Here is a 27,087-nt window from a genome sequence, read left to right as displayed (position 1 = left end):
TAGAGAGCAGTGTTACTCTGGGAGGGGGGGTAATTAGAGAGCAGTGTTACTCTGGGAGGGGGGTGAGTAATTAGAGCAGTGTTACTGTGTTACTCTGGGAGGGGGGTGAGTAAATAGACAGCAGTGTTACTCTGGGAGGGGGGGTAATTAGAGAGCAATGTTACTCTGGGAGGGGGGTGAGAAATTAGAGAGCAGTGTTACTCTGGGAGGGGGGTGAGTAATTAGACAGCAGTGTTACTCTGGGGGGGGGGGGGTAATTAGAGAGCAGTGTTACTCTGGGAGGGGGTGAGTATTTAGAGAGCAGTGTTACTCTGGGAGGGGGGTGAGAAATTAGAGAGCAGTGTTACTCTGGGAGGGGGGTGAGTAATTAGACAGCAGTGTTACTCTGGGGGGGGTAATTAGAGAGCAGTGTTACTCTGGGAGGGGGTGAGTATTTAGAGAGCAGTGTTACTCTGGGAAGGGGGGGTAATTAGAGAGCAGTGTTACTCTGGGAAGGGGGGGGTAATGTTACTCTCCTCCTCACTGCAGCAGTCATTGCCACCTCCCAGCCTCGTACGCCACTTCCGTTACCGCCTCCCATCCTCATACGTCACTTCCCCTGTACACAGACTGCGACTCTCGGGCGGAGAGAGAGGAGGCGGCAGGGAGAGAGCGGCGCGCGGTGAGTGGGGAAGCGCGCGGGGGGAGGGGCTCTGGGGTAATATAGCGGGGGTGTCGGGGGGCCTCTGTTATTATATAGGGGGTGTCGGGTGACATAGGGGTGTCGGGTGACATAGGGGTGCCGGGGGGCTCGGGTTATATAGGGGGTTATATAGGGGATCTGGGGTTATATAGGGGGTGTCGGGGGGGATCTGGGGCTATATAGGGGGTGTCGGGGGGGATCTGGGGTTATATAGGGGGTGTCGGGGGGATCTGGGGTTATATAGGGGGTGTCGGGGGGATCTGGGGTTATATAGGGGGTGTCGGGGGGGATCTGGGGTTATATAGGGGGTGTCGGGGGGGATCTGGGGTTATATAGGGGGTGTCGGGGGGGGATCTGGGGTTATATAGGGGGTGTCGGGGGGGATCTGGGGTTATATAGGGGGTGTCGGGGGGATCTGGGGTTATATAGTTGGTGTCGGGGGGCTCTGTGGTTATATAGGGGGTGTTGGGGGGCTCGGGTTATATAGGGGGGTTATATAGGGGGTGTCGGGCGGATCTGGGGTTATATAGTTGGTGTCGGGGGGATCTGGGGTTATATAGGGGGTGTTGGGGGGCTCTGTGGTTATATAGGGTGTGTTGGGGGGCTCGGGTTATATAGGGGGTGTCGGGCGGATCTTGCTTTATATAGTTGGTGTCGGGGGGATCTGGGGTTATATAGGGGGTGTTGGGGGGCTCGGGTTATATACAGGTGTCGGGCGGATCTGGGGTTATATGGGGGGGTCGGGGGGCGCATGGGAAAGGGGGGGCGAGAAAGGGTCGCTCTGAGGTTATTTAGGGAAACGACTTGGGGGGGGGGGGTATTGGTAGGAATGGGGGCTTGGGGTATGTGTAGGGTGTCTGTGGGTTATTAGGAAGTATATATGATGTGAATGGTCTGGGTTATTTAGGGAGGGGTTGTTTTTAGCCCCAGGGGTGTTAGTGGGGATGTGTAGGTTCATGTAACGGAGTTGGAGAGGAATGGGGTTATTTAAATGGTGTCATGTTTTTTTTATGGGGCTCTGCTATTACAGGGGGAGGTTAATTCTGGGTTTATTTAAGGGCTCTTTCGTGGTTTGTTGGGTTGTCATAGGGTTATTTGATGAGGGTAATATGTATGCATGCTATATTGTGGGGTCGTCATGGTTATTTAGAGGAGCGGGGCCTCCGGGTTAAATGCCAGGGTTATTTGGGGCACTTGCAGGTTATTTCAAGTGAAGTGTGCGCTTTTTGGTTATTTAGGGAGTATGCTCTCTGGGATTATTTTGGGGGAGTTGGTGGGGGCGCATGTGTTATGTAGGAAGGGGATCCTGGGAGGTTTTTGTTGGGTTATTTAGTGTTAAGTGTTGTTTTTGTAATAGTATTAATCATTATTGGTTTCCTGGATTTGGTTTTTCACTGGGATGGGGGGGGGGGGGGGGTATTTTGGCAATCAGGAGCAGGCTGTCTGCATGTGTGTGCACAGATCCCCCACCCACCCTTCATTTAGGGTGCTTGGTGATGCAGTATTGTGCTGCCCTGATCACCTGTACCTGAATATGGGGTTGATATCCACTCCAGCTCCTGTGTCGCCTGTCACTGCAGTAGCTTTAACCCCTACAGTGCTAAAGGGGCTTGCAATGCATTACAGGAACCCTCTTGCATTGAAAATGGTTAATGCAATGTGTGGTGTGGTGTGCCTTCAACAGGCTAAGCAGAATGTGTGCCAGATATACCCTATTGTAAACCCCACAGAGCTGATTGTGGGATAGTAAAAGGAGGGTAGGTAGTTTTAAGGGCCTTCCAGCTAGTGATCTACAGGTGTCCCTGGGTGAGTTTCGGTGATACCGAGCACACTGGAATTCCAGAGCACCTTCCTGCTAAATAATGATCCATACGCAGACCTCTCCTGTGACATCCAGCAGGTCAGAGCTCATCCATAAGGGGACTGTCACTTTGATGCAGCCCAGCTTGTGCAGGGAGGTTATACAGAGAAAAAATGGGGTGTTGCCGCTGACGACCCCCTTTGTTATGAGTCGTTTCTGGTTTCCCAACTCTGCTTTTGGGGCTATGATAGACATGCATTTTTTTTAATGCAAAATGTCATACCTGGATTACTGCATTATAATGGAGATATGTGGGATATCTGGGTGCATGTTTGGGTTATAGCTGTGCTTCATATAAGACCTTCACTGTTCAGTCATTTGATTTAAATCCAGACAATCAGCAAATTTATTAGTTAAGCAGCAGTATGTGACGAGTTAAAAATGTACGCAGTGGCAGGTCCTTAGCAACAGAATATATATTCTATTTTGCAGACCCAGAAGCGGTGGTCTCTTCGGCGTTTAGTTGGAGATCATTGAATGATTTCATAGTCAGGTCCAGAGTAAATCAGAGGGCTGTGTTACTGGGGTACTTTCTATTACTGCACTTTTGAGTCAAATATATTGTGTGTAACACAACCCCCTGTTTTCTGATCATTTTACCTGGTGGCAGAACACGTACTTATTTATTATTATTATTATTATTCAGCAGGCGGAAATATGACCCTTTCATTGTACTCCTATATCCCACATGGAAACAAAAACATTTCATTTGTTGTCTCTTGTGTGTTTCTCACAGCTGTATAATGTTCATGTTGCGTATAAACAGCAGTACTAAAACTTTTAAAAATACATAGGTGTTTTATGTAAAGGATTTGTTAATAGAATTGTGGTTCAATAATGTTAAGCTAGTTTCTTTGCTTATCCTTTTTTATGCCAAAGAGCAGCCTTTAGCATTGTAAGGGGCACATAAATATGCAATAAAAACTGCACTGAAAGGGTTACCTTCGTATCATTTTGTAATGGAGCTGGTGGTGTGCTTGGTGTAAGTAACGCTGTGTAATGTAAGTACCAATAGAGCAGATCGTACAGACGATGTGTGACTGTAAAAAAAGCCAAAACACCCGTCTAATTTAGTAGATAGTTTGCAGAAATGACATCCTATGTCAAAACAATTCACTGAGCTCCTAGTTTTACAATCGTTTTAAGATGTGAACAGCACATTGTGCATCTTGTATATTGGTACAAACCAGGAACACTGTTTCAGTGTGTGGGGAAATTTAATGAATGAATAATGATATTCAAATGATTTGGCTTTGTATTGAATTACACCAGCTGTAGATAATAAAAGAAAGGATACTTGGGTGAATTTTTGTCATGAAGTTAAACTGATAAAGTGCATAATTTGGACTATCTATACAACAATAAAGGGTACATAACCCATTGGGATATAAATAATGTCGATGCCTGTGCTTCCATCGTTGGTTTATATTGCTGTCTTAGCGATACAACAATAACAGGTAGTTGAAATGAATGTAAAATGTTATATTTTGTGTTTACTTGCTAGTTATGTCCATGTTTATGTTACCTAATCAGGATCTGATTTATAAATACATCCTGTCACTTTCTTTTGTGTGCTCTGCAAAGGCCCTAAAAGTCACACTTGTGCTATATTTAGAAGTGAATCACAAAATACTACTTTAGTTGTTTCTTCCCTTTCTGGGCACGTATTGAATTTCCCCAATAACTGTCATAACTGGAGATTATCATCTTGAGACTTTAGCTGTTGTGATAGGCTTTGTATGTGTTGGCGTGTCCCTTGTTTTACAAAGAAAAGTGGCAGCATTGGGTCATGAGACATCGCTATGGCGCACTGATTGTGACATCGGCTTAATGAGCTAATGTCATGATGTCTGATGGAACCCTAACCACGGTTGTCTGACTCCAGTTTTCAAGGGCCACCAACAGGTCAGGTTTTCAGGATATCCCTGCTTCAGCACTGACTGAGCCACCTGTGCTGAAGCAGGGATATCCTGAAAACCTGACCTGTTTGTTGGTGGTCTTTGAAGACTGAGGTCGACCAACCCTGGTTTAGCAGAAACATGTCTTGGGAGTTAATAAAAGCTTCGGTGACAATCCTTGTGTACATGCTCCGGTTATTTGTAGCCTAAATGTATATTCATACTAGTATACAAATCTGCAGATAAAGGTGCCTGGTACGATATAATCTGTTACCCTTCCAAAGTTTCAACGTCTGCAAAGTTTGAGCTGTGCTTTCCTTATAAAAATCAGAACTTTCTTTTGGGGGGGAAAGGAAAAAAAGCTAAAAAAGTTTTTGCGGTTCTTCATCGTAAAGATACGAATCGTTGGAAAGTTTTGCATGCACGTGATATGCCAGATGACCAGTCCTGCCCTGCGGGTGCTCGCAGGCCTCTAGGAGACACTGGATAGAGTCGGCTTTGTATTTGACACTAACACAGTGGTAATGGCAACAAAGACAGGAAATGGAGTGGTTTCCTTGTGCACAAGTACTCATTCCTGTGTCCCTGTCACGCCCAGTTTGCAGGTTCAATTGATTTTGCGTTTGTCTTTACTTTCTCTCTCAGCCAGGCTGAATACCACGCTGTGTTATGCTTTGAAGAAATGTTAATGTAAAAATAGGGACCCACAGCTATTAAATACAAATAATGCAGTTTCCCTGCATAAAAAGAGTGTGCGGTGAATGTGCGGTTTCAAATCCAAGGTCATCTTCACTGTCTTAAATAAATAGGAATGATACAAGCTTGGGTAATGATGGGAGAAAAAGGTAGCAACAAGTATTTGTGTAAATAGGATGGTGTTACCTCTTAAAGCCACAATACTACATTCCCCCTTTTTTTTTCTTATTATTTTTATATTTAAAATGGGACACCTTCTTACCTAAGCTGGCAATAGTTTTTGGAGCTCCTGTTATAAATCTGTCAAAATCCTGATTGTGTGCCTAACAAAATGGCTGCCTTCTAACTGTGCCTCAGTCTGGGAAATGCTGCAGCGGATCTGCAACATTATATTACTAAGTGTAATACACTATTGTTACAGCTATCAGAGTAATCGACAGTCGGCTGTTTGGAATACAGCAACAGATCGGTTTGTGATACTTTGTTGTCAAAGGGCAGAGCTCAAAAAGGTGTGTCAGTCTGTTTCAAAAGATGAAGGGGATGTCACTTTCTATATGGTTGCTGTAACAACCAAAGGATGATCAGTATATAAAAAAATCATTAAGAATGAGTTAAAAAAAATAATGCAGGCAGTATTATCTAATACGGCAGAGCTAATTTATTTAGAATAAAAATAGAATTTTTGACGTTCTGCTGACTTAAGTCAAGGTCCTTCTAATGTGATTTCCCCCCCCCACCCCCAACGTGGCATACAGTAGGTGTGTCAAATGTTTTCTTTGTTTTCTGCTTTACCACGTTTGTTTTTCGAGGTTTATTTATACCTTTATTTGCATGTATACGTTTTTCCCAAGTCTTCTTTTTGTATTTTTTTTCTGTCACTTTACAGTGGCTGGCGATTACCTTTTTAATACAGCGTTTTTTTTTTTTTTTTTTTAATGTTGTGTTGGATTTAGTCAACAATCGTGTTAAAAGTATATTTAATGTCCCGTTCATAAAAAAACATTTGAAACATACTTTGTGCATTCAAGCTATACTTTGATATCGCAGTCTATGCTAATCGCCATATTGTTTTATTTTTTTTTAAATTATTTGTATTTTGTCCTCTTGCCCATTCCAAAGCCGTTTGTATTTTTTAAAATCGGATGCTTTGTCCAGGAGACATTAAACAATTGAAATATGAAGTGTCTGGGAGGTTAAAATGGAGTTTCCCCACAGCCCAGCGCAGTCTAAAGGTTGCCATGGTTACCGGAAGCAAGGGGTGAAGAATAAGAGTAGGACGTGCAGGATGCAAGATACTAACGATGCGTTAAACTCGTCCTGGATTCTGGGGACATTAAAGCAGCAATGTCACAGGAGCTGAAAAACACGCAAACAAAATACCTTTATCTGCACATTGCACACCTTGTTCCTGTGGATCAGCTGGCTTCCGTGCTGTTACCATAAATACTTACAATTTAGCATCACTTGTCCAGTTGCTAGTGACAATCTTTTATAAAGGCGTGTTCAAAAAGCGCGAGGCATGAGGAAAGATGCATGGATCAGGAACGACCTCTTGGTGATTTGTGATGCCACAATTGGGGATTTGAAACCATCCCTTTTAAAACTGGTCTATATACTCTACTCCACCGGGGGTGGCTATCTCCTGTCCTCAACGGCCACCAACAGGACAGGTTTTCAATATATCCCTGCTTCAGCACCGGATGCTCTCAGTGGCTTCTAATGACTGAGCCACCTTTACTGAAGCAAGGATATCCTTAAAACCTGACCTGTTGGTGACCCTTGAGTACTGTTGTCCACCTATGTTCTCAATGTACAAAAAATAATGTATAGGGTAAGGTAAAAAGTGCCCTCAGTTGTGTTAGATCAAAGATCCCATGCTGTGAATCAATCGTCTGGTCCGATAACTTGAAGCCCAATGTATTTGAATTGGGCTCAGGTTTTCCTCACAGAAAGACCTGTGCACTCCCGTTTTAAAATGCTGTGTATACATGATGTATCCAGTATGAAAAAAGTATTGAGATGGGCACTACACAGACTAAATAAACCAAAATATGTATTATGCCATGAAAAGTGACCGCCGTGTGCTGGCGCATCTCATTACTCTTTCCTCGCAGGAATCTGGCCTGGCAATGTATTAAAGGAGCCGTTCCAGGTACTTATCTTCTTGTTAATGTAACCATTTTACTGCGTTCTTTGTGCTTTTTATGGAGATCTTGTCTTTGTATTTTGTGCTTGAGGCAGGGGTTTTCCAAGCTTGTACAGAGATGGCACTGCAGTATCTCCCACATCAAAGGCTAGTGCCTTAATCCCTGTGGCAGACCCTCCCCCTAGATATACTGAATTTCTCTCGCTTTTTGGTAAATCTTGTGGCTGAGTGATTACACTTCCTCTGTGGTTCAGAAGAGCAAACAGCTTTGGCAGCCGGCTGTGAGATGCGGTTCTGTTCCAGCATTCCTTCGTAGATTGTGCGTGAAGTAATGAGCGCTTCTGACAGGGGGGGGGGGGGGGGGGGGGGGGGAGGGGGGGGCTCCTTTTTGTTCCAAAACAGGATTTGCACTTTGTCAGGAACTGAGGAAAGTCAAAAAAAAAACCCTTGCCTGATGAAAATAAGATACCAATAAATGTAAGATTGGACAAGAGATAAAGCACATGGGCGGCCAACTCTAGTCCTCAAGGGCCACCAACAGGTCAGGTTTTAAGGATATCTCTGCTTCAGCACAGGTGACTGAGCCACTGATTTGAGCCAACTGCAGCAGGGATATTCTTAAAACTTGACCTGTTAGTAATCCTTCAGGAGTGGAGTTAGCCAGCCCTGTTCTATTCCAAACATTGATGGGTTAATACGTTTCCCCCACACCCGCCATGAATATCAGCCCTTTAAAGATTTGCAGAGCTGTGTCAACTATTTGAAATATGTGCGACCTTAGGCAATATTGCGAGCAAATGCGTGTTGTTTTTTTTCGTTTTTTTTTTTAGTTCACAAGGAGCATCCTGTTTCCAGTCTCTGTTAACTGATATCTCAGATGATTTTAGGATTGAAATAACCTGCCTAAAAATGTAACGGGCCGTCATATTTTTGAATCGCGTGAAATCGAGCGGTTATCTGTTTTAAATGGCGTGAAACTTTCAGCAAACCCAGATGAATCCGTAGTTTATACCCGGGAGCCCGCTTCTGGAAATTGGAACGGCATAACACGCTCCTATTTAGAAAATGGTGATTAGAAAATAAGAGACATTAAAAAAATAATAATAATTACAGCTGTTCTTTAATGCCTTCCACTGAACAACAAGAGTGAGGGGGGGGGGGGGCGGTTTCCTGTTACTTATAGCGGGGGATTAAAGATCGGGAGGAGCACATAGCAAATTTTATTAGACAGACCAGGATCTGTGTGTTGATGCTACATTGAGTGTTTGTTACCACGTTCCTGTTTTAAAGCGACCGTGGCATATACTTGCTGGACAAAAATATAAACTGTTGCCTTACAGCAGGGGTAGCCAACGCCCAAGGGCCACCAACAGGTCAGGTTTTGAGGCTTTCCCTGCTTTAGCACAGGTGGCGCAGTCAATGATTGAGCCACCTGTGCTGAAGCAGGGATATCCCTAATAGCTGGCCTGGTTGTGGCTCTTGAGTTTGCCATCCCTGCCTTGCAGACTATTTCCTTTGCCTTTATTTCTATGCCAGTGTTTAACTCTAAAACTACCAGTTACAAAGCACGTTTCCACCCCCTCCCCCCCCCCCCCCCCCCCCCCCCCCCGTAGGAAAAGATTTGTTGCAGTTAGGGCAACAAATGGGATTTCGGAGATCTGTGCAAACCACTAATAAGGGCCGTTTATTTTTTATTTTTGATAATCCCACATTTTTGTGGTAACAGATTGGAATGAAAAGTGGTAAACGGCATCTGGTATTTCTGTGACATTTAGTGACTAAATGAAAGGAAGTCTGTGACATGTTCATTCTGCAGTTTGCTTTGCGGGGTTTACCGACCCAGGCAATTCTGAGCCCTGAATTCTGTGTTCAGACTGATTTGATGATCTGTGGTTTTTGTGACATATTTTTGCATCTGTTGTTGAAGAGAATAGCCATCAATGGTTTAAAATATGTATTGTCAATAAAAGAATGTACTGTAGATAGGTTCCTAATAGCAGGCTATTTGTTTTAGGCCACACAATGTGTGTGTCTATATAATCTGCTATAAAATGTAATTAAACTGACTGGACACTAAAGCATTGCCAACTAAACCACAGTAGAGCAAGGTGTACGGTGGGGAAAATGTCCTGTTGGTTACGATTACTGGAGACCGGAGGCACATGAGATTAACATGGTCGTTCTGATGGTATATAGAGATATACAGGGGTGCGTAAACTTTTTTTGCTGCCCCCCCCCACCTGCACCCCTCCGTTCTCAGCCCCCCTCCTTACCTGGCGCAGCAGGGTCACGTGACCCACAGTGCCATTTGACGCGTGTCACGTGACCCCACGGCATCATTTGCCGCCGCGTTGACATGGACACGATTGACGCCGGCAGAGTCCAGGTAAGTGTTAGAGTTGCAGAGGCCTTACGCGATCACCGGGGAAGAGCGCGGAACCTCTGCAACCGCCCTCACCATCCCCCCCCCCCCCAAGACAAATCCAGCGCCCCCCCCCCACTTAGTATATGTGCACACATCTATAACTTTCTGTATACATGTATGAAAACAGAGGCGGACACACTTAACATTGAATGCATCAGATAATGACAGGCGTTGCACACCACGCTTTGGCAGGACTGAGAGGTCCAGTATGGGACTGAAACGTCGTGAGGAATAAGCCACCCCCTTGTTGCAGAACTTCAGCTTGTTGTGCTACTCCAGTATTTGGTATGGACAGGTGGCCTCATTATACCCTGGAATTAGATGGAATTGACATGTGGTTAACCCTGATAATTACTACTTCTCTACTCTGAAAATGTTCCTCTCTCCAAAGCACTGGGAGCTCAGCACTTCTGTGCTGGAGGAACCTCGGTGCTTTTCTGAAGATTGTATTGTTCACCCTTTTGGTATGAGCTTTATTTGCATTTTTGCAAACAGGATGTATTTGTATACCTAGTTATCCTCCTCTTTTCTGGGGATAGTTGGTATGTAAACTACTGTATCCAGGCTGTCTTCCCAACTATATTAATCTCTAGACGGGTTGTTGGTACAACCAATGGCACTGAACTGGTTTCTGTCCCATTTGAACAAGCCATTCTATTGGTTCAGCAACATTGAATGAACTTGTGGCATAAGTAGGATGATATTGACCCCTCCGTCTTTCATAAGGTCTGACAATTGTAGACTGACAGAACACAGACATCCTGCCTTACCTTTCCTACAAGTGGAAAAAGCTGCGGAAATGCTGGATTTCTGCAAACCTCTGGATTGCATTCTGCGGAGATATCTCCTACACGTATCATAAAGACCATCATGCACGCATCATGCATCCTGCATGCACGCATCATTCGTGCATGCGTGCACCATTCGTGCATGCATGCGATGCATGCGTGCACCATTCATGCATGCGTGCATCATTCGTGCATCATTCATGCATGCGTGCATCATTCATTCATGCGTGCATCATTCGTGCATCATTCGTGCATCATTCATTCATGCGTGCATCATTTCAAGTTGAAAGCAAGAAAAAGTAATTGTTCCTTAAATGAAAGTCACTTATCACAAGGATGCAATCAGTTGTTTGGTAATATGTTTGACAGAGCAGTCTTGTACAGTGGCTGTAAATCCTTTCAGCGTAATGCAATACTTTTCTCATGAAGAGAACCGTGTATGGTTGCTTGTTCCATTTAACCTCTTGTATGCCTCTTTGGTGGTGAAGTGGTTAAGAACATGCTTCGTGATTTCAGTTACAACAACTTAATGATGCAAGAATTCTCTGCTTCACTGGGTCCCGTCCCTTTGTAACCTGCTGACATTACTTGCTTGCTTCTGCGTTTGTATTGATAAACACTTTGTATTGAGACAATGAGTATGTATGGTCTGGACATATATCAATACTGTGGAGTTATTTTTGGGAACATTTGCTATTTTTAAACAAGGTACAATTCCGTGCCAGGCTTTTTACTTTGTTTGAGAGAGACCTGATAAAATAATGTATTGATTACAGGGTCCCATTTAACATGACAGCTTGCTAATCGCTGACCTACTTTTCAATGGCCTCCAGTTTGAGAGAGTTGTAAATGATTGTGCAACAATCTTTTCTACTAAGGGAGCTGCAGGTGTGGTGGGCCTCGTGTACCGGCCTCGTGTACCGGCCTCCCGGGGGCTCTCACCCATATGCAAACATGCCATATTTAGATTTAAAAAGCTGAAACAAATCCATACAAAACTTTAAAGCAGCACATCATGCCACCATGCAATACCCGTTTCTCCAAATCTCCCCCTTTTTTATTTTGTTCTACGAATAACCACGGGGGTCTCTGTACCTGAACTCCATTAATTTCAGCTCAGGGGACCCCCCCCCCCCCTGCTTCCAGGGATACTTATCTGTAGGAGGTGCTAGTTTCTCTGCTGTGTTTAAAGGTCCTGGTCAATTGGAAGCTGCCCGTGGGACATTTAAATGCCCCCATTTCATTAGGCACACAGTTTCTCTGCCTGCGTAGATCCTGGCACCCCTATGGAGGTAAGTATCTCTGCAAGCAGGGGGTCCCAGAGCTGAAATGAATGGGGTTCAGATCCGGAGACCCCCTACAGTCCTAGACAGAAGAGTAGTACTTGGTATTTTGCTGCTGTAAAAAGTATAATGTACTCCCCAGTGAAATAACGAGTCACACCTTGTATTGTCACTTCATGTATACTTGATTTTGTGGTTATTTAACTTTTTTTTTTTACTCCGCCCTTAAAGTTAGTCACTAAAACGAAGTATGTGACAGAAAATATTGCTTTATAATAAACTTAGGTTACTTATGACATACAAAATGATTGTTTCTACATCACAGAGCAGCATGGCCGTGCACAAAGCTGTCCTGATTGGCCGTGCACAAAGCTGTCCTGATTGGCCGTGCACAAAGCTGTCCTGATTGGCCGTGCACAAAGCTGTCCTGATTGGCCGTGCACAAAGCTGTCCTGATTGGCCGTGCACAAAGCTGTCCTGATTGGCTGTGCAGCTGTACAAAAAAATTTTGTTTGTTTTTTTTTAAATAGGTATTTCATTAGGAGTGAATACTGTGAAATAAAAATGATATTTCTATTTTAAGGTTTATGATGTTCATGCATCTTCTTATACAGATTATCCGTCAGTTCACATGCCTAGTACAGTGGTTTTCAACCTTTTTATTAGTTAAGGAACCCCAAGTGAAATTCTGAGGAACCCACTCTAATAAGGCTGCGCTTATAGTGCCTTGCGACGCGACGTCGCTCCAAAACAAATTAATTGACTCCGTTGCAAGCGCTTATAGTAAGCACGGCGGTGACGGAGCGACATCGCGTAAAAATTTGGAAGCCGGGTAATTTAGATTTTTTTAGAGACAGTCGCCACGTGACTGTCTCTAAAACAATCAAATTGCGCGGCCCGCCCCTTTTAGTGACGTCACTGGCCTTGTTGCTAAAAGTAAAATTGCAACTTTCACTGGTGGCGACGGGTGACGTCAACGGTCGCGTCGCCAGCACTATAAGCGCGGCTTAACTCTGAGATCAGATGCATTGTAAGGAACCCCAACCCTCTCTAATAGCGCGTCTGAGACCAGATGCATTGTAAATTCTTCTGTATTTTTGATACACTTTTCAAATGACCAGAAAATTGCAGGGAACCCTTTTAATGAGGCCCGGGGAACCCAATGGTTCTTGGGAACCCCGGTTTAAAAACACTCCACTGGGTAAATACAAAGGAAACTGCTATACTTTTTGAAGACTTGTTCAGAACCCAGTACATTAATAGACACTATACATATGTACCAAAGAAAGAGTTAATAGCATCTGACCCTGTAGGCCAAGGGTGACCAAGTCCAGTCCTCGAGGGCCATCAACAGGTCAGGTTTTCAGGATATCCCTGTTTCAGCATTGCTCAGTCAACAACTGAGCCACCTGCGCTGAAGCAGGGATATCCTTAAAACCTGACCTGTTGGTGGCCCTTGAGGACTGGAGTTGGCCAGTCCTGCTTTAGCGCATTGCAGGAAAGTTGAATGTAAAAAGTGACCCGTCCAAAGGCGCACTCCCTATCCCAAGACATAGAAGGGCTGTGAACGGGTAACACATCGCCGAAAAAACACTGCATCATAGGTTGATTTAAATGCAAAAATATGTTGACGAGTACACAGTGATCAAATACAATACAAAAGGGCTTGACAAAGGGCTTTTTTGGTGGCCGAAACATAGTCTCTGTGCCATGGTGTCACCCAGGTGTAAATGTACCCTCTCTTTTTTTTGTATTGGTAAAGGGAGGGCTTTTCTAATGTATTTGAAATATTGTTTTGCATATCATGTCATTTTGTACATTTATTTAGCATGATCACTGTGTCTGGTCTAGACACGTCACTGGCATGGTGTATTTTTCAATATATTTTCGCATTTAAAAGAAACCTATGATTCCGTGTTTTTCCTTGTGACATGTATCCCTCCTGTTTTATAGCCACCCTATAAATAGCCATGAAGCAAACTCCGAATCCTAAGGCTAAGGTCCCGTTGCACGCGTCCGCACGGCTGGCTTGCTTGCCGGCGGCGCGTGCAACTCACTGTACCGCGATCTGCGGTCTACAGGAAACTTCAGTAGTAGCGGGGGGCGTGGCCAAACGGGTCGGGGGGGGGGGGGTGCGGCCATGACGTAAGGGGGCGCGGCCATGACGTGGGGGGCTGGAGCGGGAGGTGGGCGGGAGTGGGAGGATTGACAGGGAGGGGGGGGCGTGGCTTGAGCGGAGGGACCCGCTACTCTTCCCCCCCTCCCTCCACGGGCTGCCACGGGCTGCAGGTAAGTAAAAAAAAACACACACACGCAGGCACTCATACACGCACGCACGCACGCACGCACGCACTCATACACACTCATACACACACACACACACACACAGACAGGCACGCACGCACTCAGGCACACACACAGACAGGCACTCACGCTGCTGTCACTCCACACTCCTCCCCGCTCCCCGAAGCCTCTCCTCCTCCCGCAGCCTCCCCTCCCCATTGGCTCACAGCCACACCACGTGACGCGTCGAAGCTAGGAAACACCATTCTCTTGTGTCTCCTAGCGGCTGACGCGCCACAGCGTGTAGTCAGCTGTGCAGCCAGTGGGGACCGGGACCGGCTCGCAAGGATTCCCCTGCTGGTGGGGAACTCGCTACATTGCCGCCCGCGCCAACGAGCGCAGCGGGTCCCAGGCCTAACTCACAAAAGACCTCATGGAGTAATGCAACACGCTTGCTTGCCACTCCCTGCCTTATCTAGATCAGGGGTAGCCAACTCCAGTCCTCAACTTCCCCCTCCCCCCCCCCGAACTGGTCTGGTTTTATGGCCATCCCTGCTTCAGCACAGGGGACTTTGACTGAGCCACTCTGCTGAAGCAGGGATATATCCTGAAAACCTGACCTGTTTTGGGGGGGGGGGGATCTTGAGTATTGGAGATGAGAACCCCTGAGATTTCTCGTGAGTATTGCAACTGGCCAAATACCTAGATCGTCTACTGAAGTTCCACGCTAAGACCACGTCCGTAGTGCGAGCGACCGTGCACGTGGCGCGAGCACGACACACCCCTGAGGCAGGCCGTAGTGCGAGCGACCGTGCACGTGGCGCGAGCACGACACGCCCCTGAGGCAGGCCGTAGAGCGTGCGACGGCGCAGCAGCGTATTCAGGAGACACCGGCATTTCTTTTTGTTGCGTGACAGCCGGGCCACGTGAGTGGTTCAGCCAATGAGGGCAAACCAGCCTTATGATGTCACGGCCACATCTAGCGCGATTTGTCCACAGATCGCTCAGACGACAGGCGCGCGCGTCGCCGTGCACTCGGTCACATGCGACCACTATATCCAAGGCCTAATGCACCACGACCCACACTCGTATGCGCCGTGAGGCAGTGTAAATAATGTATCTCCGGCCCTTTGTTTTCCAGCCAATTTAATAAATGTAATACTTTGCCGAAACATATCAGTTAATCTAAAAAGTAAGAGGAAATTTGTATTTAAAAACATAAAAAAGACATCAAGAAAGGCTCAATAATGCACTATATTGCTCATTGCTAGTGTGTTTGTGTGTGTGTGTATATATATATATATATATATATTTATTTATTATATACACGACCCCTACTCTGCATTACATCACTGTTGGCTGAATTGGAAGAATGAGGGGGCAGAGTTATGGTAGTAAATGGGGTTTGATAAATCTTTCAACATTACAGCAACTGGGAATGAGCTGTCGTCTCAGCAATCTTCCGTTCTCTGCATAGGGCTTCATGCTCTAATCTTCTTCGAAAAGCAGGGTAGTTCTTTTGTTTTTATTATTTTGAGGTAAATTTGTCTTTCTTTTTTTAAAATGTGACCAATACATATATATAATACACAAACTAGGGAGGTATAGATATCTAGTTGGTGTCCGGGTATCTAGGAGCAAACGAAGAACAGACGTTCCTGTCTCCCGCAGAACCGAAATTTGTGTCCCTGACTCAGGCCTCCCGCTGCCCTACAATGTCTGTTCAATGCTGTACTGTTACTTCTGTACCACGTGTGCATGTGAGATATTTAAACACTAACACAATACAGCTTCCAAGTGTGCTTGTGCATTTGTGTTGTATTTTGTATGTGGTTACTGGAGGCGTGTTTGGGACATTGGCATGTTCACACATGGCCTTCTGTGAATTTCAATATTTTCTTTTTGTGGGGAGAGGCAACGACACACTTGTGCTCCCATGTGGCCCTGATGGACGGGATAATGTGCAACCTCTTCTTGTTGGAGACTAGGGAGGATAAATGTGTCCCGTACAATGAACTGTGGCTCCAAACAGTAGACACGCGGGTGTTTTATATCGGCAGGTGATTACAGAGGGCTAGAAGCTGGGAAAAAAATGAAAAGTTAATTTGTGCGGTCAGAAATATTGTTTGCAATATCCTTTGTTTTAGTGTCCTGTTCTTATTGTGTTCCTGGCTTCCAAGAGACCAGGTTTGTAACGTGTGCAGGCATTTCCGGTTGGCACAGGAAGGTTGCAGCGATGAAACAAACTTGTTCCCAAAACAAAATAAACATATTATTGAAAATGTTTTCTCAGTTGTTACTATAGAACAGCGATTTAGTGAAATCTACGAGCACGTTTTTTCCATCTTCTGTTGAAACTGAGCCCTTGAGTCTGCCCCAACATCTGGTTTTCATTATAAAACAATGAAAACAATCCCGTGTTGGCTGCCAGCTGAGGAACCGGATTGAAGTTTCATTTTGAGAACAGTTCAGGAGTTTTGTAGACTTGGTAATACTTGAAGCATGTGTTCCAGACAAAATATATTTGTGTGAGCAAATCCAAACCCTACTCAGGGTAAAGACAAACCATTAACTCATTGACTAAACCACTTTTAGCTATAAGTTGCATATTTTTGGGGAGTTCTAAAAATAGAGACAGACGGAGCAGTGATCAGGGGACATGTGACCTTGTGACCGCGGTGAAATGCCAGCTTTCTTTCTTTGGGCTTATACAAAGACTCGCTGGATCCACGGTGCCACGCTTGGATTTGGACAAGCAGACTTTCCAAATAGTTTCTAGGGAGTCGTAGCTTTATCAGTGGACAAATGGAGTCCATGCCTGCAAGGGAAACAAGCCCGCGGATGTTTAAGTGAAGGGCGCCTGCTACAAATAGTGTAATTGATGCATATTTTGTGAGAAGTCACATTCCAAGAAGAACTGTAACCCTTGCATGGCTGCATCAGCGCCTGTCCAAGATGGCAAAACTGCCATGAAGTATGTCGTTAAGATTAAAATAAATAAAAAAGGCCAGCATATTGGAACTGCATAGTACTGGAGACTTTAAAGTGTAACCCTTTGTGTGCCAGAAGAGCCCGCACTATATTTCAGTTAAGGCATTCCATTAGAATTCATGAAACCAGGGTTAAAATATTAAACTGTATCTTCACCAATCACATCGTTTAATAAATATGCCCGATTCTGTAAGCAGGTTTGAAAGTTTATATTGATCACTCACAGTGAGTAATATTAATAAAGATAATTTGCTGAGGTGTTTTTTTTTTCTCCAGTTCCCCCTTCTCTCTCCCACCCAAACCAGTTCAGAATAAGTTTACGGTTTCTTCTGAACAGGGGTGCTCAACTCCAGTTCTAAAGCCCGTCCCCACCCCCACTCCCCCAAACAGGTCAGGTTTTCAGGATATCCCTGCTTCAGTACAGTGAAAGACTGAGCCTTCTGTGCCGCTGCTGGGAGGTCCTTTAAACCTGACCTGTTGGAGGACAGGCGTTGAGTACCACTCTTCTAGAAGAGGGCAGGAGTGTCTCGAGCGAAGTGCTGCATATTATGCTAATTCTTTGCAGATGTATATTTTAATACTGCGGCTAGACTTGCCCACCACATGCAGCTGACTTTGCTTTCAAAACTGTTCTTAATGGGGAAAATATGCCTGGCTTTTGGAGAGATGTGTAACCCAAGGCGTACACGATTGGCTTTGCTCTGTCCTTGGCAAACTTGCTTCTTTGGAATCGCTGAAGTTGGAGGAAACGATTTGTCTTTTCTGTCACCTTATTATGCAGTAGTGTTGCTCAGGCGTTCTCGCGCACACTGTGATGCACTACAGGGCTTACCTGAATGTGGTTCATTGATGTTTTCTGGGAGAATACATTGGGTATTTGCAGATAAGTAACTGCACAGTTGAACTCTAGTTAGTGTATGGCAGCAGAAGGGAGTCCTAAATCCTCCGTGTCCAGGTTATTGTAGTAATACTAAGCAGAAGATGCAATAGAACCCTCTGCATGTAAAAGCAAATGTAAGTATTTATAACGTGTTACCAGGGAGTAATACATTGAGAGTTTCCTCTCGTTTTCAAGTATGTCCTGGGCACAGAGTAAGGCTAAGGTCCCAGTACCTCCGCTGCACCCGCGCTCGCGAGGCTGGCGGCGCGTGCAGCCGATTCCCCGGTCTGCAGTGAGCTGCAGGAAGAAAGACTGGGGGGCGTGGCGGAGGAGTGACGGGGGCGCGGCCATGACGTCACCCGGCAGGTTCGCCCTCATTGGCTGAACTGCAGGGGGGCGTGGCCTAGCGCTCCGTTGCGAGTCCTGCTTTCAATTCTATTGAGAGCAGGAGCAGCTCTCGCCACAGCACTGCGGCCCCCCCTCGCAGCGGGCCCGGCGCCATTGAGGGGAGGGCTCTCGTCCGTGCAGCATCCGCCACAGCGGGCGCTGCAGTAGCCAGCAGGGACTCCGCCTTAGGATGACAAATACATGGTTACATAAGTGAACAGGGTTATTATACATTATATACAAGACATGCACAGTAAGAGATTATATATATTATAGGCGTATGTAACAGTTACAGACCAGATTAAAATGTGAGACCGCTTTAGTTTTGAATAAAAATGTTAGACTCGTGTGCACTCAAACTGTCTCCGATCTCTATCACACGTTCCACGATGCGTACGGGATTGGTAGAGATAGGTGTCCTCTTGCCGGGAGGCAGGTCTCACCGCTGATCAATGCGGCCGGGCGCCATCTTGCTACACTGACGGGCGCCTCCAGTCTCGGGATCGCTTGGCTCGGACTGTCCCTCTCCATCTCTCTGACCGCTATCTGGATCCTGCAACGTCCGAGTGTGGGGTGTATGTGATCCGGGTGTGAGGCTGAGCAGATTATTTGGTGCACTACTGCATGGGTTGGCCGTGGGTTCTTGGGGGCCCGGGGCAAGTCATTGGGGGCCCCTTAGAGGTATGAATTTGACCTATTAGCAACTTGGCAAATCTGGCATTTCTGATTTGAATTTCACTTTACCCTGTCGATGGAGCGACCAGTGAAAGAATCATAATACATTCAGTGTAATATTTATTCCAACTGGACTGAAGAATATCACAATTCACCTAATACATGTAACATTATATCAACACCACACTCCAAAAGTTACACAAGTCATAAACAACACAAAGTAACATACTGTTACCTTCAAATGTAAGGCCCGGGCCATAGAAGGGTGAGGAGATCCGAGCCGCGCTGACGCTGAGGCTCGCCTGCTGAAATCTGGGCGATTTCATGCTCATACAGGCGAGTCAGCGGGCGCGATCGGAGCCGGGGGGAGGTGGTTGGAGGCGCGGCAGTGACGTCGCTGGGCCAATCGCCCGCGACGCACTGACGTCGACGTCACGGCGCCGACACTACTGTGCTGGGATTGGAGGTTTTCAGCCGACAGCGCGCTGAAAAACAGCTTGGCGCTCGGCTGAAACCTCCATCTCGTTAGCACGCCTGCGGATGCTCGCGTGAGCCGCCTCTCAAGGCATCCTCATTGAGGATGCAGGGGCTCAGCGCGGAGCGTCCGCACGCCTCAGCACGGCCTGTCCGTCTATAGACTTGGCCTTATGCTCTTCCAAGACACAGGAGCGTTACATGAAGATATAATAGGATATACAGTATGCTAAAGGCCAGTTAAAGCTGCAGTTCATGCAATATCCTGCATATGTGTTTCTTTTTAATAAATCAGTTCTGTAGTAAGAAAAAATACTTTTAGCATTTTCTGTTTTAAAAACAACAACTTTGAAAGACCAATTTTCTTGTATTCTATTTTAACAAGCATGCTTGTTCCTATAGCAACGATTTACATTCCCCATATTTAAAGATGTCGCCAAACTTTGCCGATCAATAGACGGAGAACAAATTGACCGGCAGCCATGCGGTTTTTTAGGTAAGTAGAGATTGCCCACATGAAACTATTGAAGTTAAAAAACAAACTAAAAAACAAAACAAAACGGGAGCCTGAACTGCAGCTTTAATGGAATAGAAATTCAATGGTGTGTTTATTGGAATGTAACTTTTCGAGCCTTATTGGCAGCGAAGTCCTCAGTCCGATCCCTATAATCTAAATCTCTGCCAATTTTATGTTCAGTTGAAATCTATGCAATCCAACTAGTCGTGCTTGTGACAGAAGAGTGCAGGTAATATTTATTTTATCATTTACAACTGTGGAAATGACCTCTAACAAGACGCAGCGGTTACAGGTACGGTGCGGATAATGCAACGTTGCACAAGCTGTGCCTTTTCCGTGAGATTGCGTATATAACGTAAAAAAACACTTTGATTTCAGTCGGCAGCACTGTAGAATCTGTCACAGATACATCTTTGCGTCCGTTTTCAAGGTTATCTTCACCCATTTTAGCCAAAGATGATTTTTTTTTTTTTTTTAAATCGGTCATCTATTTTAGCAATTGTTTCATCCACCAAAACATTACAGAATTCAATACAATGGCAAAATGTGGGGGGCCCCTGTAGCGGGGCACCGCAGGTAGTTACCTGGTTTGCCCTTACCTAAGGCCACAGTTGACCATTGGTTCTTGCGTTTCCTCTTTCTGGAGATCTGCCGCCTGGGAAGAGATCTGTGTAGGCACAAACTACTGTGAGAAGCTGGCAGTGGGCGACAAAAGAAGTCTACATACAATAAAAAGTGTATCTTCTCATTGTCTCTCTCCTTGGTTGCTACCATCTTGTTTTTCCACGCAGAGGGTTATATTGTATCTTCTGTTTGGTATCACTGCTGCTTCAATAGCCTGGCCATGGAGGTTTTACCACCCACCATTTGTTTGTGTGTTTTTGCCATACACTGTTTAAGAACTACAGAATATATAGGATGTTTTCTATGGGTCTGAGCTGCTAAGTATAAAGTATCCTAAAGACTACACCAATTATTGAATTGGTACACTTTTCATTATACCACCAATTGTATATTTATTTCACATATTACTTTATCATAGATATTACCGTAATTCAAGTTATTTCACATAAGGAGCATTTGATGTATTGTTTTCAGAACTCTAGCTAGTGCATGTATTCAAGTCATGGCTTTAACTTTTTAGACTCATAGAAGAATGATTTTTAGGCCCCATGGCTCATTAATTACTGCACTTATAATCCTCAAACCTCGTTCTCGGAGGGTTAAAGGTGCAATCCTATAGCCGTCCAGCTGACTTTGTTAGGGGTCTCTGATTGGGGGAAGTGTTTGTCAATTAAGTTTTTTTTTTCTCATATTAAGGGGGGGGGGGTGCTGGCTATATAGGCACATGCTCATCACGCAGTGACATCACTGCAGCCAGACTAAATCAAACCTCTGCAAAGTCTAACTTTAAAATAAATTCATGTAAAAACACTTATAGGTGCCAGATTTGGATTTTTAAAAAAAAAGATATGAATTACCCAGACAATACCCCTTAAACATGTCACTGGAATTCGCTAACTTTGACTCTAGGAGGGATTGCCCCTTTAATTCATGTCCAACTTATAAAATTATATGGATCATTTAAAAAATAAAATACAAAAATTGGCAGTCATTTTGTTGTCTCGTAAGTTGAAAAATACTAGCGGCTATTTCTGTTATACATATAGAGATATGTATATTGGTACTACACTACAAAAACGGACCGGGTTAGTTCTTGAACATTTAAAATAACAAATCAGTTGTCCTCGATCCATTTGTTTTTCTGGGCTCACTAATGTGCTCACCCTCCTGTTATAGGAACCGGCTTTAGCTCCCTGAACCTTGAAACCCCGTAAGGTTTACAGAAGCCATAATTGATCCGTTCGAGCTGAACCCAGTTGTTGCCTATTTGTCACTTACTAAACACAGCTGAATTCTTCAAACATGTTTTGTCAGACGTGTCGGCGTCAATCTAGTTTGACAAGTGAAGTCTAAAGCTGAATACCTGGCGTACAGCGTACAGATAATTCCAGCTTCCCAAGGACATGTGGCGTACTGAGGGTGTGTGCCTACGTTGTTTATAAGACCCTGTCCATGCCCGGTTACAACAAATGATCTAATTAGCATATCATGGAAATAAATGTTTTTAAAATTATATTCTACATGTAGGTTTGAAGCAGGAGATCTCCGGGGCTGAATTGTAACTTCGGATCCGGGGATTCGCTGCTTCTCGAGAGACCTCCGTGGGGGGTGCCTGTAGCGGCTGCAGCTGGGTTATGTGGGGCTATTGAAATGGCAGATTTAAAGCTCCCGCTTAATGCTGGCCAATAGGAAGCCGTGACATCAACCCTTGCGGCTTCCTATTGGCTCGCAGGACCAGGACATTAAAACCCTACGGAAGTAAGTATCTTGGGAAGCAGGGGGTCCCCAGAACTGAAATGAATGCACTTCAACTCCAGAGACCCCCTGCTTCAATCCTTTTATAATAAAAAATAAACACATCTTCTGCTTTAGAGGCAATCCCTCCGAAGATCAAAGTGAAATAATTCCAGTGACCTGTTTAAAGTGAATCATGTGGGGAATTGATACTTTTTACACCAAAACCTGAAACCTATAAGTATTTTTAATATATTTATTAAAGTGCGACTTGGAAGGGGTTTAATTTCATCTGGCTGCTCCCTTTTGTGTGATGTCACTGTGTGATCAGCGAGTGCTGGTACAGCCCGAGTCCCCCCTCCCCGTCGCCCAATATCCCCTTATCAGAGAACCTATAAAGATAAGGGGAAAGAAAACGCTTGGCTGACAAAACACCACCTCATTCAGAGGCCCTTAGAAATGCAACTGGCCGCCTATGTGGGATTGCACCTTTTTAACTCACATAAAAGAAAATAATTGGTGTGATGATTTAGTCTAATGAAGTGACTGTCTTCCTATAAACAATATACACATTTCAGAGCATTCAGCAGTTTGAAAATGTGAAAAACAAACATATAAAATAAGACGTGGAATGTGGATGAAGTGCCGGACAGCTGTGAATTGTCAACTAACAGATATACTAAAAAAGGAGGCAAATCTGTCGGTTAACCTCCCATGCACTTTGCTCCAATTTTTGCCCCACAAAGTTATGCTTTAAGTGTTAAAATGTGGATAACATAATACACGTATTGTAATGATGTACCCAGCTTTGTGGCTGTGTGCCACTTCTCCCCCTAATAACGTGCGTCTGATAATCCACCGTTGGAGGTAGCGTAACTTTCCGATCTGTCCAGGTGCATATGTGCAGCGGAAAGTGGTGTAACGTGTGAGAACACGCTTTATCTGCTCCAAATCTGCCTTAATGCAAACCCCCCTATTACCCATAAAGCTATTGGAAAATCAATGTTCTGCTAACCAAGTTTTTGCTCCATGATTTATTTCAGCTAGTTGTGTTGGGGGAAGAACTGGTAACGTTTCCTCGGCACCTGACCATCCAGACTCTTGCGTTCTGCTCAAGGATGTCTTCTTTCTACCCCCTTTGTATCTAAAGCCCTCTCCCGCCTTAAACCTTTCTCACTGACTGCCCCACACCTCTGGAATGCCCTTCCCCTCAGTACCCGACTAGCACCCGCTCTATCCACCTTTAAGACCCACCTTAAGACGCACCTTAAGACACACTTGCTTAAAGAAGCATATGAATAGCACTGTGGATATTCTGAACACGATACATAAAGCTTGGCCCCCTGCAGACGCACTTACCAGAACTCCCTCCTACTGTCTCTGTACGTTCTCCCTACCTACCAATTAGATTGTAAGCTCCTCGGGGCAGGGACTCCTCTTCCTTAATGTTACTTTTATGTCTAAAGCACTTTTTCCCATGACCTGTTGTTTATATTATCTGTTATTTATTTGATTACCACGTGTATTACTACTGTGAAGCGCTATGTACATTAATGGCGCTATTTAAATAGACATACAATACAATACAGCTGTGGAGCGGTTGCAAACCAAATGTTTTCCGCATATATTTTTAAAGACGTTTGCTTCTAATCTGTATAGTTATTTTTCCGATTTTTCAGATTGCAGCATAGTTCTAGTGTTAACTTTTTATTAAAAAATAAAAATAAATAATGATCCATTCGAGGCAATCAAAGTGGGCGATGTGTTCATTTTTTTTAACGTTGGATTGAAGCAGGGGGTCTCCAGAGCTGAACCCCATTAATCGCAGCTCGGGGTAAGCCCTACTTCCGGAGATACCTCCGTAGGGTGGGCCGTTAGCCGCTCAGCTAGCAGGGGTCACCTAATGGCCGCTCTTCAAAGCTCCCGCACCCTGCGGGCCAATCGGAATCAGCGACATCATCCAGTGCAGCTTCCTAATTGGCCCACATGGCCGGGGGGGGGGAGACTTTTAAACTTTGCTGAGATACTGCCACCCCCTTTGGAGGCCTGTATCTCTGGAATCAGGGGGTCCCCGTAGATTAAATTAATGGAGTTTAGCTCTAAAGACCCCCCCCCCCCCCACTGCTTCAATCCTACCTAAATAAATAAATCTGGATCCTTTTTTTATTTGTCAGAAGGGATTTTTCAAAGTCCTGACTGCTACAAAGGAAATGCCAATACAATAGTGTTCCTGCCATGTAGCTTCAAAGAGACAGATCTGTTTGGGTTTCCAGGTGAAGGAACTATTAAAGCAAACCAAGCTTCTCTGCAGGTGTTTACGAAGGAGGCATCAGCATGAAGAGATTTGGATGGGGCAAGTTGTCACGCACGGTTCTGTGATGCAAATCTATGGTCCTCCCTTGGAACACACCAACTTGAGCAAGGGATTCGTGCAGCTTCTTTGAACTTTATAACTCTTTTTTTAATCTACTTTGAAGAGAGGTTCAAATAAAGTCAAACTTCTGCAGTGTTTTTTTTTATTTTTTAATACATACATAGCCAGGCACTAGTCATCAGGTCTTCTGCCAAATATTAAATCTAACGTGAGACGTTGGTAACGGGGCTTACAGGCTTTTCATGGGACGGTGTACGTCCAGCTTTTTCCTATTTGCTATATTTTTATTTCAGGAGAGGAGCTGAATTTAGGTTCTACAAGAGTCTCTGAAGCAGGGTTACCCAACTGGGATTCGGGAACCGTCTATAGGGGGTTCGCTATAACATAGTGTAATGGCGGCTCCCAGGCAGTATAATGGGGTTCCTGAGCCCGCGTGGGGATTGCGCACTTAAATCCTAAACCGCACCTTGGCGTGGGTGGTATGGCCTAATTAAGTGTGTGTTTCCCACGAGCTCAGGACACTATACTGCCTGGGATCGGTCACACCGTTTCTTAGCAATAGTCTGGGTCGGTAATGCTGAAAAGGAAGAACACTCATAAATCTGTTAAAACAATATACTATTAATGTTATTGAAGCAATGTCGGTAAACCAAGGTTTCTGCCGAAAAATTGTATGTAGATTGAATCATAAAATGTACTTTAAAAAAATTCAATAAAATGAACAATACAATTAAATAAACAAGGTGGAAGGAAATATTGTTGTTGAGTTCCTGCTGGATCGATTAAAAATAAAATGGAGAACTGCTTTAAATAGCCTGCTGGCTTCACAGTGTCTGCAGCCAAGTTTGGGTTAAGGAAATGCAAAACCAGCATACTCTTAAAAGGTTTAAAGCATTGGTGGGCGTCGGGTACCCCGGGGGTCGCAATTGGTCTCTGGTGGGCTTCACCCGTTGCCCCCTAAACACTGGCCACCACAGCAGCTGATCTGCTGGTTTTTTATGTCCTTAACCCATGCATGGCGCTACAGTCAGATCTTGTATGGCCAAGCTCGGGCAAAGGAAATACCGGCGCCTTACATGGCGCAGCCTGAAGGTTTTAAGGTAATTGCCTTTAAAGGCAATTGTGGAAGAAAATGTGTTAAAATGCAGCTCCAAAATCTGCCGCTAAATGCATCTCTAATGTTTGGTCATGTTGTCATTCATAAAATATGCGAGTACGCTGCCAGGAATGTTTCTAATTAGATTATGCTGCAGTCTTTGTACATTGTCCCGAGGTTTAAGCTCAGGCAAAATAACCTATCATAAGAGATGCAGTAAAAAGTATTCAATTATATCATTTCATTACATGGAAAGGATATTATTTTGTAATGTAGAGAGGTTTGGCAAGAGTCATAACACATAGCTTTGAATTACCGAATACAAAGCTCCGCCTTACATGTGTTTGCTGCCCTTTAACATATAGTTTTAGTAATTAAAACCTTCGGTGATCTCTTTGAGCATTACACTGTGTAAGGTTTTCAGCTATATTGATAACCTATGGCCAGTTGTAGTTGGTAATGAGTTAAAGTGAACTGGTCTTTAAATGACTATATAAAGGGGATTGCTGTGTCTTGTAAGATTTTCCAGTCTCATCATCCTGTTCTGAACAATAGTACAAGAAACATGCCCGAGCAGCATTAAACTTGCCTGACACGTCTTTATGGTAATGTGGGACGGACTCCTCGGTTTGATCATTTGAAATGCTAAGTGGCTTTTTTGGAAAGCTCCGGAGATGTATGTGGCGTCTCGCTATAAACAGCCCTGGCTGATTCAATAATTTGGCAGAATGGGATGCCATTAAATATAGTTCTGCTCTAATTTAATACTTGGATACTAGACCAGAGGTGCTCAACTACAGTTCTCAAGCCCCCCCCCCCTCCCAACAGATCAGGTTTTCCAGATATCCCTGCTTCAGCACAGGTGGCTCAGTCTTTGATTGAGACACCTGTGCTGAAGCTGGGATATCCTTAAGATCTAACTTTTGGGGGGGGGGGTTGAGTTGAGCACCGCTACTACTTGTGGGGTCTGCATTCTGTGTATATTTGCGGGACATCTCTCTGCTTGTTGGAGGGTTGTGTGAGAGCAGGGTGTTACTCTTTGCAAGGGTCAATCTTTAATAACGTTACCCTGCCCTCGTGCAGCAGGACGGTGGGAACCATTGTTGTGCAGTCTCTCTCTGAGAAGGACGGGCTTGCGCCAAGAGGCTGCTGCATTGTCTGACCAGCGTGTCTCCCACTTCAGAGATGGTTGTCATCCTTAAATCTACTCCAGCTATTCCTGGCATTAGGCACGCACGGTTCCTGGGGGATGGCTCGGGCAGAGCTTTGGTGC

General features: G+C 44.8%; 1 protein-coding gene across 1 annotated transcript in view; it reads left to right on the top strand.

The window, feature by feature from the left end:
• The first annotated feature begins 576 nt into the window (after nucleotides 1-576).
• GARRE1 (granule associated Rac and RHOG effector 1) overlaps nucleotides 577-27,087 on the top strand; it is a 55,302-nt gene continuing 28,791 nt past the window's right edge. The window contains exon 1 of the mRNA XM_075576378.1: nucleotides 577-661. The gene's annotated coding sequence lies outside the window, so the exon portion shown is untranslated. The remainder of the gene's footprint in view (nucleotides 662-27,087) is intronic.

The sequence above is a fragment of the Ascaphus truei genome, chromosome 19 (assembly GCF_040206685.1).
Source record: "Ascaphus truei isolate aAscTru1 chromosome 19, aAscTru1.hap1, whole genome shotgun sequence".
In the NCBI taxonomy this organism is placed as follows: domain Eukaryota; kingdom Metazoa; phylum Chordata; class Amphibia; order Anura; family Ascaphidae; genus Ascaphus; species Ascaphus truei.
This window is presented reverse-complemented; position numbering and strand designations above follow the sequence as displayed.